Source organism: Trachemys scripta, chromosome 10 (genome assembly GCF_013100865.1).
Source record: "Trachemys scripta elegans isolate TJP31775 chromosome 10, CAS_Tse_1.0, whole genome shotgun sequence".
In the NCBI taxonomy this organism is placed as follows: domain Eukaryota; kingdom Metazoa; phylum Chordata; order Testudines; family Emydidae; genus Trachemys; species Trachemys scripta.
Genome location: NC_048307.1, coordinates 5534492 through 5550368, shown reverse-complemented (window position 1 = coordinate 5550368; position 15877 = coordinate 5534492).

The window sequence follows — 15877 nt, the reverse complement described above, 5'->3', positions numbered from 1 at the left end:
ATGGAGACACAGGCAGGGCTCTGTGACGTCACAGCTGGGAAGGGGAATATGGAGTAAAGGCTCTGTGGTGTCAGAGCTGGGAAGGGAACACTGGGAAACAGACACTGTCAGTGTGTAGAGATATGGACATGTTTGTTCGGAACTAACCCCAATAAACATCGAATTGCCTGCACTTCGGACTTCTGGTCTTCTGCTTTCTGTCTGCGTGACAAGAGCCATTGAAGGGAAAGCCCTCTCACAGGCAGTGATTTGTAAGCACTGGGCATGAGCTCTGAGTTTATAAAGGGCTTTAAAAGAGAAGGTAGCAGAAGCAAAACAATTGGTGCTATCATTAGCAGTGTATCTCCTCTGGAATACACATAGGCTTATTGGACAAAACCCCATGTAACAGTGGGAATAAAAGTGTTCTAATGGGTGTCCTCATGCTGCCTCTTTGGAGACAGAAATCCCAAATCCACTTCATAGTACAAGGTAGAATTAATGACCTGCTATCATTCACAGGCTGATCAAGGTCTGACTCAACACCACACTGGCTTCCCTAATTTATTTAGAAAACCTGAGATTGCATTAGACCTTTGGGCTGCTAAATGTGCAAACTTATCTGCGAGGGGAGGCTGAAAAGCACAGTGGGAACCTCTCATGGTGAAATTCCATATACAGAGAAGTAGCATGAAAGCCCCATTTTGTTTAAGTGCATTCCTGCTGTAATCTCAGGGAGAAGCCTACACATAGTGAAGCCCTGTGAAAATAGCTTGTTAGTTAATAGATCTCCCTAGCTGCACCACTAAAGTCTATGTTCAAGCTGTCTTCTGACTTGCAAACTTGACAACCCATTACCCTTTTTTACACACCTGTACTATTGCTTTATGGCCTTGAGTGTTTCCATAGTGCTATTAAATATCATCATGATTATTTCATCACTCTTTGCTCATTCCCCCTGTTCTACCCCGTGCAGAGGAATGGAGGAGGGAAGTCCTGCCACTAGGTCACACATGGGAAGCACTAATCAGATGTAACAAGAAAGAACTACTAGGAAAAGCTATCTGTGTTTATTTAAAACAAGGAAAAGCCCTCTGACTTCAACAGGGCTTGAAAAAATGTTTGGCCTGTGGATTGGACATAGTGTACTCAGTTTTTAAGCCTTGTTCTAAAGGTTTAACTCCCCATTTATATAGAGAGGCATCACTCCACCCAGAACACACCTGAGCTGGCCACTTCATGCTGAGTATATAAAAGGGCAGATACAAAGGCGGCTTGCTTTTTTAGGTGGCATTCTCAGAATAGATGAGCAGTAATTGAGAGGTTAGTGGGATGATATGGTGTGTCGTGTAGTAAGAAGAAATTATACATGGGACACTCTTTTTAAAACCTGCGTGTTAAAACAGAATGGGATGGAAAGCATTTTTCTGTTTAATGCTGTCAAGTTTTAGCTAACCAGCCTCAGGCACCCACATATAAACTCAGGGGTATCTTCACCAGGCATTGATTTGTGTTGTATAATCAATCATCGCAGTAATGAAAGCCAGCACTTGATCATCACAACTCCTGGGTTTTATTTCTGGTTCTACAACTTCCTTGCTGACTCTACGTGGAGAAAAAAAAAACAAAAAAAACCTACAAGTTCCTCTGTAAAAGTGTTAGGCACTTCCCTGTTCAATGTTTGTGACTCACTTTGAGATACTCTCACAGAAGGGACTCTAAAGAATTGTAATTCTTATTGTAATAAACAAGGGATACTAGAGTTGACAGCATTGTGGCAACTGGGGCCTATGATGTCTGATGAACTGTATGGGATCCAAACTGGTGCTTAGTGGTCCAGAACTTGAATGATGGCACAGAAGCTAAATATTTTGGAGTTTGGCTTCTCTGGGGAACTCTTGTTGCCCACTGTCCCCTGATTTCACTGTCCTGCTATCACACCCTTGGCCCCTCTGGATTGCTTTTGTAGTGACATGGTCTCTGCTGGCCCTGTCTGATTTAGGGTTGTTACTGCTCTAATTTGGAATCCTGTTATCTGTTTCAAAGTAACCCTTACTCTGACATCATACTTAATCTCCTTAAAAGTGATTACTGTCATACTTTCACCGGAGGAGCCAAGTAGTTAATGAATATTAAGTGTTAAGAGCCTGGTGAAACACAACAGGTAGGATTCCTATTTAACAGATGAATAATCTGAGGCATAGAAGTTAATTGAGTTGCCCAGGCTACATACCGGTAGTGGGTCCTATTCCCAGCTTGTTTTGATAACTCAAGAGTCCTGACTCCCAGTCCCCTGCTCGAGCCATCGGACGTAATTTCCTCACCAAGCCAGGAGTAGAATCCAAGGGCCCTCTTGACTCCCCTTTTCTTGCTCAGTTAGACCATGCTCTGCTCAGCTTTCAGAAGGAGCCCCTCTCGTTGACTTTATTTCAGCTTGTCGTAGCATAGCATCACTCAGTGTCAGAAGTAAGAGATGCTTGAGCTCGATTCCAGCAGCCACGGTTCTGAGCTCAGCAACTGATGTGAAGTGGACTTGGGTCAACCTCATGAATCAGTTCAGAAGGACCGGCCGTATCCATGTTCTGCTTATTGCCATCCTGCTACCATGTTCCTCTGAACATTCTTTGCCTCTTGAAATTCCCCCCTCTATATAATCAGAGCCGGACCTGACAGCACATGTGGCTCTCCCCTGCATGCTTTCCATGGTGTGCTTCTTTATGCAGTTCACAGGAGCACAGAGTCCTGCACTTGCCAGCTTGTTCATAAGCCTTCATGTGCATAGTTAGTCCCTCTAGCAGCTGAGGGCAGCGGTAGCACCTCCCCTCTCACCTGTTAGTGGGATTGCCCTGTAAATGGCAAGATGCCTCAAATCTCCTGCAAAAGGACAAGTTGCAAGCAGAATGACAAATTGTACATAATACTGAGTGGGTCTTAGGGTCCGGCTGCAAAGAGTGAGCCCTGTAGTAAGGGGCCAAATATACCCGAGTGCAGCTCTTCTGCCCTCGGGGCTGCCGCACCAGAGGGGAATTTAACCCATCATTTCTGAATCACAGTTGAGTCACCCTGTGAGGTTCTAGCTTATTCAGCACCTGTCTCTTTACAAGCCCCTTTGTTTGTGTGTTGCCAATGGTTCACCCTGGTTTCCTCCTGACCCTCCACTGATTTCCCTACAGAGCAGGCTGGACAGTATCTCCCAGGATGCACTCAGAATCAGGTGACTTCATGATGCACCACAGAGTTTGTTGTGAGAAGAGCCCATCATGATGCATCATGGGAGATGTAGTCCTTCCAAGGAGCCTGGCCCATATGGGATAATGGGGCAATAGACACCCAAACGACAGCTCCCAAGAGGCCCTTCAGCATCTTAGGCAGATGCAGTTCAATGAAACTAAACTAAAATATTTTGATTTTTGAGTCAAACCGACTAGAAATGAAAAATTTCATTTAGATTGTTCCGGATGGAAAACAGAAAACCTTCAGCAAAATTGACACTTGTGGAAAATCATTTTGAGAGAAAATTCCTGATTGTGTCTGTCAGGGAGGTCATGGAGCCTTCCCCACTTGCGTCAAAGAAATTGGAAGAACAAGAGGCAGTTTGCTCTAGCCCACACAGTATCAGTATTACAGTGATGTGAAACCATTGTGTATTCTGAGCCTAAATGTTTGCTCTTCTTGAGTACAGATAACTTCCTATGGAAAAAATCAATAAGCCACCTAAGTGTAATGCTAAAATATTGATGTCAGCTCATACATACCACGAGCCCTTCCACCTTTCAAAGTTAGTTTGCCAAAATTTGTCAGATGTTTCAATACCTGTTAAACATTTATGAGTCATCCATCCTCAGGGGATTTCTGGTGTGTTTAGCTGTTATTTTTAATGCATGAAGGAAAGGGGAAGAAAGGAAGGGCACACTCAAGAGCTGGTCGTGGTTTAAGATTATTTATTTATTAGGTCTAATATTGCAATGAGAGTTTCAAAAGCGTTTTATATTACGGACGTAAAAGGCCAAGTTGAGCCAGGGGGTTCTTCTGAATTCAGCAGATCTAATTCCATGCTCATTTATGCCCATGGAACGTTACTGATTTGTCCCCATGGAGTCTCAATTTCAGTGTGGTTGCAGAAGAGCAGAATTTGGCCCTCAGAGAGTAAAGTTTGTGCATATCAGAACTTGCTCCTCACCAGCTAGTAACCAGATCCGGGCTGCTTAAAACTTCCATTCTCACAGAGCACTGTGCCATCTATTGGTACTAAGACGACGACCTTAAAGACATACAGCCAGATTTTTAAGAGTATGGCCACTGAGCTTCAGTTTTGGTGTCTCGTGTTGGGCAATTAAATGGCTCAAAATAAGTGGCCACTTTAAAAAAAATGCTATTTGGTCTGATGTTTGAGGTGTTGAATGCCAAGAACACCAGTGGAAACCAGGGAGAGCTGCAGATGCTCGGTCCTTCTGATAATAAGATCTTATAGATTCATCATTTGATGGACTATTTGAGATTGCCAATAATGTGCCATTGTTAGAAGCCACTCTCTTTCTCTTTGCTTTCTGCTCATTGCATTGCTATTAACTATTCTTTGGCATCAATCTCTTTCCATTAATTTGTTTGAACCAAAACAAACTTTTTGTGGGGTTTGTTTGTTTTTTTGGTTTCCTGTTACCGCATTTTGGGTCAACCAAAAAGTGTATTTTTTTCATGTGTGGGTTTCTCTCTTCCCCTCTCAATTTAGCCACCAAATTGAACAATCAGTTATGCACACAGCTCTACTTCTGGCTTAAACTAACTGTTTTCACTTTCTTTCCATCAATAAGGAAATTCTGTTTTATGACAGCACAGCCTGATGACATTGATACAGATAAGGAAACCCGGCAACGGATAAAGCTAATGGGTTGTGATTAGCTGAGTTGAATGGGACTTAATGATTGTAGTAGGAACCTATTTGCTTACACAGATTTAAAGTAGCAGATAAAATATTTAAGTGTTAAAACAAATAGAAACCACTTCTATATCGGGGGTAATATATAGCTAAAAGGGTGTGCTAGAGACTTTGGACTGAACATGCTCTGTAGAAATTGGTCTTCATTCTCAACCTTGCCCTTTCGTCTGGTTGCATAGGAAAAGTTTGAACAGCACTTCATCAAAAGCGGTAGTGCTAAATTCTGGACCCCATGTACAGAGCAGATGAGTTGCACGCAGACATTTTTTACGGAGATTAGGGGGAACAGAACCCACCCATTTAGATCTGCTCTGCAGCAACTGCTTCAGTCTCAGTGCAAACAGTAGGCCTCTGGGTCAAGCTGTGCTCCCTTCCTCCAGGGGCAGGGTGGGGAGAATTGGACAGTAGATCCTGTGAGGCCAGCAATGGGCTGGTGACTCCTTGCATCCTGCCTCCCCGTGCACACACCCTCTTGCTTTTCCATGATAGCTGTGGCTCTCCATGCGAAGATCCAGGGAAAGACTTCAGAAAGCAAACAACCCCACTGCCGCCAAGCGATCTAAAGGGGCCACATTAAAGCTTCTCAAAGGCCTCTGACGGGCATCATCAATCTTTGTCCAAGGCTGGGTTCTGTGAGGTTCTGAGCACTTCCTGCAAGGCGGCACGTGCCTGGCAGGATCGGGCCTCTTGGTGGGATGAAAAACGGCAGTAAGGCTGTGCAGATGGGCATCACAGTCCATCAGTGTCACCACCCACCGCTCTGACGAGCAGGACGGTTCCTTTGTCATGGAGAAAGAACCCCGCAGCCAATCAGCCTTATACCCTCACAAGACAACAATGGATAAGGGAAACGTTGACAGAACCTGCCGCTCTCAGCATCTCTTTTGCACACTGCTTCCAACGCAGAACCAGGGTCCCATCTGTCAGCGTTTGGCATCTCTTCAGGAGATCAGAAAGGGGGTGTGGGACTGGGGGAAAAAAACACTTGTTTTGTTTTGGCACACTGCGATTTCCCTCACATCTCCCCATTTTGCCTGAGGAGCCGGTACCATCAGCTTCTTTTCTCCCCTGTTTAAAAAATCAGTGCAGGTTTTATAGACGCCAGCTCTGATCCAGGCGCTGTTCAAAAGAAGTTGCAGACAAAGCCAATGAGCTGGCAGACAATCCGGGCACCGCGACGATGGCTGTCATGCCCTGGACATGGCAACAGAATGCTGTTTGCAGCTGCTTTATTCCAGAAGAAATTGCATTAAGCCACCATACAAAGAAATTGCTTCCTCTGTGGGACACAGATGGAGCGGGCACCTGCGTAAGGTTATGGATGCTGTTGAATGACAGCAAAGGCAAATCTCACTTTGGCTGTAGTGACGTTTAAGGAGCATTTAAAAAAGCAAAACTCTTGTTGCAGGAAACAGAATTAACGGATTGCCACAATTTATTTTCTTTTACTGAGACAACAGCTCCAAGCAAAAGCAGCTGAACGCTGCCTTGGGGTTAAATGTTGCTATTTATTTGTCTTATGGTGTTGGCTAAAAGCCTCAGCAGGGATCATGTGCCCATTGTGCTAGGAGCTGTACAAACTCATAGTAAGAGTCACTCCCTGCCCCAAAGAGTTTACTCTCTAAGTAGATTAGACAGACAGACGATGACAGAGGGTGGAAACTGAGTCAGAGAGGGTGAAGTGACTGCCTAAGGTCACCCAGCAAGTCAGAGGCAGAGCCAAGAACAGAACCCATGTCTTTTGATTCCCAGTCCAGGTCCCTAGTCACTACACCTCACTGCCCTCCTTTCCCAGTAGTGCCTTTCCCTCCCTGAATAGAACCAGGCCATATTACTGTCTGTTATACACAGGGTTTCTGGTTTTAGGTTAAAACCTCACCCAAGCAAAAATTAATTGAAACTAGATTATAAAACATACTCCCAAGATATCTAGAAATCACAATTTAGCAGGGTTGAAAATTCTTTGTAAAAGAGGCTAGTATGGCCTACATATCTCCCCTGCTCACCGAGAATACATTATTGACAATATGGGGATTTAGCAGAAGTTAACTTTTGATATAATTAAAGGAAAGTGATTTTTGCTCAATCCTTCGCAATTTTATTTCAAATGTACAGAGTAAGATATTTTCTTACGTTTGCAGTAAAAGGCAGGGTGTCAAGTTTACGAGACTATGGTGATGGGGGTATATAAAAACCTGAAAAGCATATGTATAGAAGAGGCGATAAAGGTGTACAGCAGAGTTGAGGAAGGATAAGTTATGGTTTGCAGTAAGACTGTACACTGTTATAGAAGTTATGTCAAGGTTTCTTAACTACAATCATTGCACACATCTTGCTGCTTTTCTTAGCCAACCACGGGTATGTCTACACTTCAATGTAAACCCAGGGTAACAGACCTTGTATTAGCAAACCTGGGTTTTTTAACCTAGGGCTTGAGCGTTCATTTGTAACCCCAGGTTAGGAATTGTTGAACTTTGGGTCCCAACCTGGGGCTACAATGCATTATGCGGGCCCAAGTCCAATCACCCATATCCCAGACTTCCTAGCACCCTCCCCAAATGTGGTCACTCTAGTCCTTTGTTTGTGGTGCAGTGTTGGGAAACTTGACCGTCCACCAAATTTGACTGTCCAGATAAAAAAGAACGTTGGTTCATGGCATTGTGGGATACTCTTGGAAGACTCCCAGAGCACAAGTCCAGTGGGGCTGCATCTACACTGCAAAGCAATAGGGCTTGAACCCTGAGTCCCAGCTTGACTTTGACTGAAACTCTCCACTTCTGTGGGGTCCTAGAACCCTGGGTCTAAGCCCTGGGCTAGTGCAATTTGTGTATAGATGGAAGAGGGGCTAGGCTTGATCCTGGGTTTGAACCCTGGGCTTCCATTGCAGTGTAGACTTACTCCACATGTCTCTAGTGCTTATTGATTTATTTTTTTTTACAAATGCTGTGCAGAACAACATTTAAAGTGGTCATACTTAATCACTAAAAATCCTTCCGGCTGGTAAGTGCAACCATGCCAGTGTGTGGGCTGCATTCCCAACAATGGGAAATATCGTTATTACATTTTAGCATGTCAGGATATTGGTAATTCCATAACAGGACCTGGATGCTGTATCCCTGAAATTACACCTCTACCCTGATAGAACGCTGTCCTCGGGAGCCAAAAAATCTTACTGCATTATAGGTGAAACCGCGTTATATCGAACTTGCTTTGATCCGCCGGAGCGCGCTGCTTTACCGTGTTATATCTGAATTCACATTATATCGGGTTGCGTTATATTGAGACAGAGGTGTACTCTCAAATTAGTTTTAAAAAATACGACGAACGATTTGCAATTTGAGAGAGTCCCGGAAGGTATAATGATGGCTCTCGGTGCCAGGGCACTTGGTTGTGAATGTTCTTTGTGTACACTTTATTTAGTAAGATGCTGGGCAAAAATATCTAATCATAACTTTCCACTGTTCTCACCAGGAGAGAGAACTTGTACTATTTGTATCAACCCAATCCAGCTCAGACTGCAATCAATAAGAGTCTCACCACTAACTTCAGCTGGATTGGATCAAGCCTTACATCCTTCCACTTGTCTGGAGAAAATACCTTGATTAAACTGAGCTGCCTCCAGCTGGTTACAGAACTGAATGTTTGGGCCTATTTTGTGGCTTTGGCTGCTCAGATGGGAACAGGATTCCAAATAATAACATAAGAACGATGATACTCGGTCAGACCAAAGGTCCATCTAGCCCAGTATCCTGTCTTCCGACAGCGGCCAATGCCAGGTGCCCCAGAGGGAATGAACAGAACAGGTGATCATCAAGTGATCCATCCCAATCCGTCAATTCCCAGCTTGGCAAACAGAGGCTAGGGACACCATCCCTGCCCATCCTGGCTAATAGCTATTGATCTAATCTAGAGGACATTAATGTAGAGGACTGATCTCACCCATAGACAAAAAGATGAATAATATGTCTTTGGAGGTAATGTGTTCAATCCTTTTGGACTGGTAGAACTTTTTATATGATGAACAAGATTTTCAATAATCCTCATCATATTTGACTTGGCTGTCTGGGTGGAAGTCCAAGGCTGGGTTGCTTTAAGGGAACTGTATTTTAGCTGCTGGGTAGCCAATAAATATTGTGGAAACTGCATTTATTGCTGGTTTGATAAATCCAAGTCTTGGAATAACCACCAGTTTGGCGGATTGTCTGCACCATTCTTTGCAGTTTGCCCTAATTGAGCAATCTCAGCGTGGACCCCCGGGACCTCAGTCACAGATCCCAAATCAGTCGTGGCGGAATGTGATGAATGTAGCTATTTAACACCGAGGCTGTTTGTTTTCTCTGTACTGCGCTTTTACATCGATAGCCTTCCTAGACTGTCTACGAGGGCACATCCCCCAGGATTTAATCCAAGATAGTTGCTGTTAAAGAGCGAGTCTCACACACTGTGCTCTCATAGAGACTTCATGTTGGTTCTTTTTTAAAAAAACAAAAAACAAAAAAAAATTCAACCAAATTCTGCTCAGTCACATGGTTTCAGCTTCCACTGACCTCACTGAACGTTTCAATGTTGCACTCAAGTAATGGAAAAGAGATTTTGTCCCTTTTTTCTTCTGATTAGCATGGGGGGGATTGCTGTGTGATAGATATAGCAATTTCCTGGTCAAACTTTATTGAATTAAATCTGAATTAAATTAAACCAAACCGTATTGAATTAAGTTTAAGGATATTAGGAGTTCAGTGTATTAAAAATGCAAATCTTTACGTATTATTGTGGGCTGGCATGTAGTGTCTCTAGGAGGGAGACAGGACTAATGTAAAACCCTGGGAAGTGTTATGAGCTTCAAAAGGCTATTTGAAAACCATGGGCCAGATAAGAATGAACTTTTGGGATAAACAACTGTTAAGTGGGTTTCCTTGGAAATACTCAGGGGAGGGAATGCAACTTCCTCACCTCCAGACCCAATCTTTTGAAGCTACACCTTGAGGAGAAACCCACAGTTTGCCAGATTACCTGTTCACGGTCTTTAAGGATCAAAGATCGATACTGTATAAAGGAGAAAAATCCAGATTCCTGGGGAGGGGGGCTCATTCTGAGCTAAGGCGGTTATAAACTTGTAACCACAGGAAAACCTCTCGGTGGAATTTGAAGGATTGAACACCTACCAGAAGCTCTTGCTGGGGTTGGGGTGATCTCTGGAGAGCTTATTAACACGTGTGTAGGTTCTTTTATTGTTTGAATAGGTTTTCTTTGTAATGGTACCTTAAGAATACATGTGCTTGCTTAGAGAGAGCTGTGGGGTAGCTTAAATGTAAGCAATTAGGCTGTTTGTAGCCTCTGAAGGGAAAGCAAAGCCGGCAGTCTGAGGTGGTGGGAACTCTCAGTGCAGGCAGGGGACATGCATCCTGGAATCATAGAATATCAGGGTTGGAAGGGACCTCAGGAGGTTATCTAGTCCTCAGGCAGAATGAGCTCAGGCAGAAGGGAGAGAGATGCCTCTCCTCTCATCGGAGGTGATGGTTTAGGAGCTGGAAGCCTGAGAGTGGATGCCCTGGATGGACCACGGAGGGGAAATGCAGGTGCAGCTGGCTAGAACTGTGACATGCCATACATCAAGTTATAAGGCGGGTGGAGAACTTGCTTACAGACTCACTACATGACGTTGGGCAAATCACTACAGGCCAGATTTTTAAAGAGAAGTAGGCTCACGTAGGCGCCTAGTGGGATTTTCTCAAGTGCCTCACTCAAAATTAATCCCTGATGATCAAAAATGTCCCCTGATTTCCAGGGCCTCAGTTGTTTCTCAGCGGTACGGTGCACCTGCAGCTGGCATTCTGAGTGCTCAGCAATGCAGTTTTGGTCACTTTCACTTGCTGTCGTGGCCCGAATCAGGAAGCAAAGAGGTACATGGAAACGAAAGAGGAAAGAAAAACAACCAGATTCTTGTAAACCTCAGTAAAAGCTTGGTTCAGGTTTTGGACAAAAATTCTGGGAGTCTTCACTCTTCTATTGATAATTGGGAACAGATGCTGGCCCTTTATCTGTCCATCTGTAGAGGAAAGGCTCCCACAAACATGTTAAAGTGGTGAGCATTTCCCAAGCTAGGTAGATGGGCTGACAGCCTTATAAGGTTTACACAGGTCACTTATTCTTATTCGCAGTATTTTTTGGTGTCCAAGAATTCTCCCACACTTTTTTTTTTGGTAACTGGGGTAGGGATGGAGTGGTTCTCCCACCAGATCATGTGTATTTTGACTCAGCCTTGCTTCTGCTGGGTGTCTACAGGCACAGATTTCCATGCCTGCATAATGCTTATGGTGCCACCGATTCTCTTGATTTTATTGTACGGTGCAGAGGGGTTTGGTTTTTGTAAGCATTACTGCTCTCCTGTGCATGGAAATGTACTGAGGGGATGGAACAGTGCCAAGGACCAGGAACACAGGAAACAGCAGATAAGATAAAAGGCACACTTAATCTGGGATGTGACGATAAACATGTTGGGCCGAAGGTGCACCTGGTGTAACTCCATTAGCTCTGGTGGAGTTACACCATGGATGAATTAAACCCATTCACTTCGATTATTCCTGGCCTTGTCTCCCCTGGGCCTCAGCTGGCACAGGTAGAATAGATCAGCATAACAATAATATATTTGCTTGGTACAACCAGAGATAAGCCAACGCTAGAACCTTAGTTCTGAACCCCTTTGGATTTGGGGCAAGGGAAGTAAGCAGAGGGGTTGGGAGATTCCTACTCCTGGATTGCAATCTGCCCATGCAATTTTGGTCCTGGGCTGGATATACACTGGAAATGATCTATTTCCAGTTCTAGTTGCATGTGGCTAACTTCTCATGAGAAGAGCCCATGAAATTTTGGCACCATCCAGCTTGAACCTCAGCCTACAGTAAATCTAAATGCAGCAGAAGTCAGCGTACATCTGGCCTGAATTGAGCTCTTAATGTATTAGAGAAATTCCAGAGTATCTAAGGGGTATGGATAGAGATATCAATATTCACCATGGGTAGCACAGTTATCTAGCCAGCCCACTTTGTTAATTTACCTACCAGGAGGTTTACGGTGGAAGACAAAATTCATATTTTGCTCAATAAAGTGGAGAGCACCGGTGGACTCTGCTGCTGTACACACCATTCAAGGGGTGTGATTTTCACAGTCGAGGGGAGGGTAGAGAGTACAGCTGCTTGAAATTTTTCATCTGACATTTTCAAAATGGACATTTTGCCAGACATGTCCTTTTTTGACTAATTTGGTTAAAAAAAAAAAGAGTAAACCCGAAAATTGACAACTTTCCTTTTTTTTAGCAACCAAAACCTGAAAAATGTCAGTCCAAACCCAAACTGTTTTCAGGTTTCAAAGGAAATTGTTTGGGACGTAGTTGGGGGTTTGAAGAAAAATCTAGACGAAAATGAAAACGTTATTGTTTCTGTCGCATTTTCAACAGAACAAAAGACATTTCCTGACTCGCTCTAGTAATGAGCTCTTGTTTCAATGTTTGCAGGATCTGTTGTGTGGCCTTCCTCGGGATAAGTCCCCAATACACGTCCCCATGTCAGCTCTCCTCTAGAAAAGCAAAATGATCAATGAGAGACTCGCCACCCGGTCAGCATTGAGCTAAGTGCCATGATGCAGAACATGAGTGTTGTACGAGCGGGTAAAGTGGATCTCAAGATAACCACACAATAACAAACCATTTGTGGCACTGGAATAATGAAGTTAATTGAGGGCTCATCTACGATTCTGCTCCTGACTTAGCTATAGGCTCAGCTGGTGAAATCAGCTTCCACGAAGTGATGTCAATTTACGCCAGATCAAAATCTGGCCCCTGATTTGATGCTTTTCAAGTCTTCGGAGTATCTGGGATCCTGGAGACACAAGTCCCCCTAATAGTTTGTTACCAGATGCCCAGTCCCAGGCTTGTGTGTACTTAAAGAATGTTACTATTAAATACCTCCTGACAGCACAGGATATTACCCTTCAGATGATATTCAATCAGTTCCCATTGAAGTGGCGCAAATATCACTTATTCGCTATATTAAGTTCATCTAATTGAGTCTTTGCCCATGCAGACCAACAGTCATATTAGTAGCCATAAAACTGCTGGCTGTGTTCATTAATTACAGACAATGTCATTTGTTTGGGGCTTCCAAGGAGAAAGTGGTGGGTGTTCATTGAATGCATGACTTCTGTCAACAATGTCAAACCATGATTTGAGGACTTGGTAACTCAGCCAGAGGTTAGAGGCCTATTACGGGGGGCGGAGGGGAGAGGTTCTGTGACCTGCGATGTGCAGGAGGTCAGATTCGATGATCAAGATGGCCCCTTCTGACCTTACAGTCTATGGGCAGCCCTGCCATATAAGCTCTGACTTTTTCAACTAAATATGTCTCCATTGCAAAGTGCTTATTTGTCAGACCCAAAATTTTGGGGGGAAATATATCGGTTTGGACAAAGATTCTGTTGGAAAAGTTTCACAGGTTCAGGATGGGATTTCTGGTTGACAGACAGAACCAACTTCCTTACCTGCCTACCCTCAGCCAATAGACCAATGGTTCTGTGGCACGCCCTTGGGATGGGGGAGACCCAGGTTTGAGCCTGCTTTGACTCAGGTAGAGTAGTGACTTGAACCTGGCTCTCTAACATCCGAGGAGGGGTGCCCAAACCACCAGCCTAGAGAGATATTTTTCACCTTTTTTTCCATCTGGCCTGACCTATCATAATATCTGAGTGCCTTGCGTTGCAGCCAGCCAGCTCAGAACACCTGCACTGCTGTCAATGGACCTGGACCAGGACCATTTTGATACAAGCCAGCAGCTGAAATGTACCTGTAGGCGGAATAATCTGATGAGGCACAAAACCACTTTCCATTCCACTGCATGACCTATTCACTTGCCAACCAGACTATGATCGGACAAGAAGAGATATTGGCTCATGAGGTGTCCTCCCCAGGCATAAATTTCCCTCTGATTAAAATTCTGCAAATTGAATAAGCTGGTCTGGAGCACTCTAATTTATCGCTCTGTCAGGTGTCCTCCCATATCCTTCGCTAACGAATACCAAGTAAAGGAAAAATACACAAAGTCACTCTGCTTAATTACGTGTCATGGCTTGGAAATAGGATGGTCTGGGAATGACGGATGAGATTTACAAAAAAGCATGTAAAAAGGAATCCGGACCTTTAACGCCCAAACCATGTACCTATTGCCAGTGCACATGCAGCCATGTTAATTTCTGGATTAATATATTGATTGGTTTTATATTAGATCCCAATGACCTGAGTTAAGAGTCCAGCCTCCTAAACAACTCCAGTGTCAGGATTATCGGGGTGAGAATCACCATTAGGAAAATATCATTAGGTTTGGAGACTCTAGCATCACACGAGGAACAATGACCACAACAGACGTACTTACAGGTTCTCAACTGTCCTTTTATTAAAAAGCTTACTAAGCAAATCCACACTATCAAACACACTACTACAGTCCAACAGTAAAGAAAGGGGTACGACAGCATGTCTAGTCTTAATACTGGCGTCACTTACATTTCCTGGTAGGGGTCTTGAGGTGTCAACCATTATTCGCATCATCACCACCAGTGGTGGCCATTCTAGCATCTCCTTCCCCCAAAGCACACGGGCCAGGATACAGCCTTTCTAGTGCATTACGCTGATGCCCTCTGTACCCTCATGCTGATGCCTTATGGTTTCAGACTCTATTCTTATCTGTACTTCCACACCCCAGACATTTTAGGGCACCTTGTTTTTCATAGGCTAAAATTCCTTAGTTCCTCTTACATTCGTTAGCATTGATGTCACTGGGTTGCTACGGTAACTTGTGGTCATAGCAGAATTCCTCAAGATGTTACTACAGGTCATCTTGCAATATTAACTGATACACTGCGACATATTTTCCAGGCGATTGCTGCACCGTTTCCAGAACATCAGCACATCTCTTACTGTGATCTTACATTTTAATGGTACCAGGTTCTCTCTTGGTCAACTAGTCTGAGGCCTTCTATGGCCAAGCTCATATCTTATGGCCCTAGAGCCTGTAGGCCTTGCATTACAGCTCATCTTACTTATATACCTAATATCATCAGTGATACCTACTTATTAGTCCCATAACCCTGTGGTGTGAGCCTATTATACTTTACCACTTAAATCTACATCTCTAATCTAATCCCCATACATTAATTCCCTTAGTATATGATTATATCTAGATTTAGCTACCACATGCCATTTTATAGCATATAATAGCCTACATCGATCAAACATCTTTCTCTCTGATGTGCTTTGCAAGCTACGGGCCAGATTCTGCTACCATTGTAGGCAAAGGCAAGCCTTTCTCATTGGGGTTGAGCATGAGCCAGCCCTTTGAATCTGGGGTGTGTTCGGGGTTCTAGGTATCAGGTCCTGCAGCTGTGGGATTCCAGCTTCTTTCACCTGCTAGATGAAGAGAGGCATCCACTTTTTAATAATTGGAAGCAAAACATTTTTTTGTGCGCACTTCAGGTTTGAATGATCTGCCGTAAAGAACTCTTTTGAAAAGGCACTTATGGCGTTTCAAGCTTTATTGCATTTGACAGACTGGCCTGCAAAGCAGCGTAATCTGAACATGACGCTCTAGCAGGGGAGCTGTTCAGGCTGTGTGTGCTTATTACGGACGCAGCTCCTTTAAATGACACTCACGGAATTGTCAAGTGTCTGTTATAACAACTGGCATGTGGATTTTGTTCCCCTTCCCTTTGAAATCAAGTCCGACTATCTGAGAGAGTCTGTTTATAAACAAAAAGAACAGGAATACTTGTGGCACCTAGCGGGGCCGGCTCCAGGCACCAGCCCACCAAGCATGTGCTTGGGGCGGCACCTGGAGGGGGGTGGCGCGGCGCTCCGGCCCGAGAGCGGGGCCACGACTGGGCTCGCCGCCCTCTCCGCGGCGCTCCGGCTGCCGGGGAGAG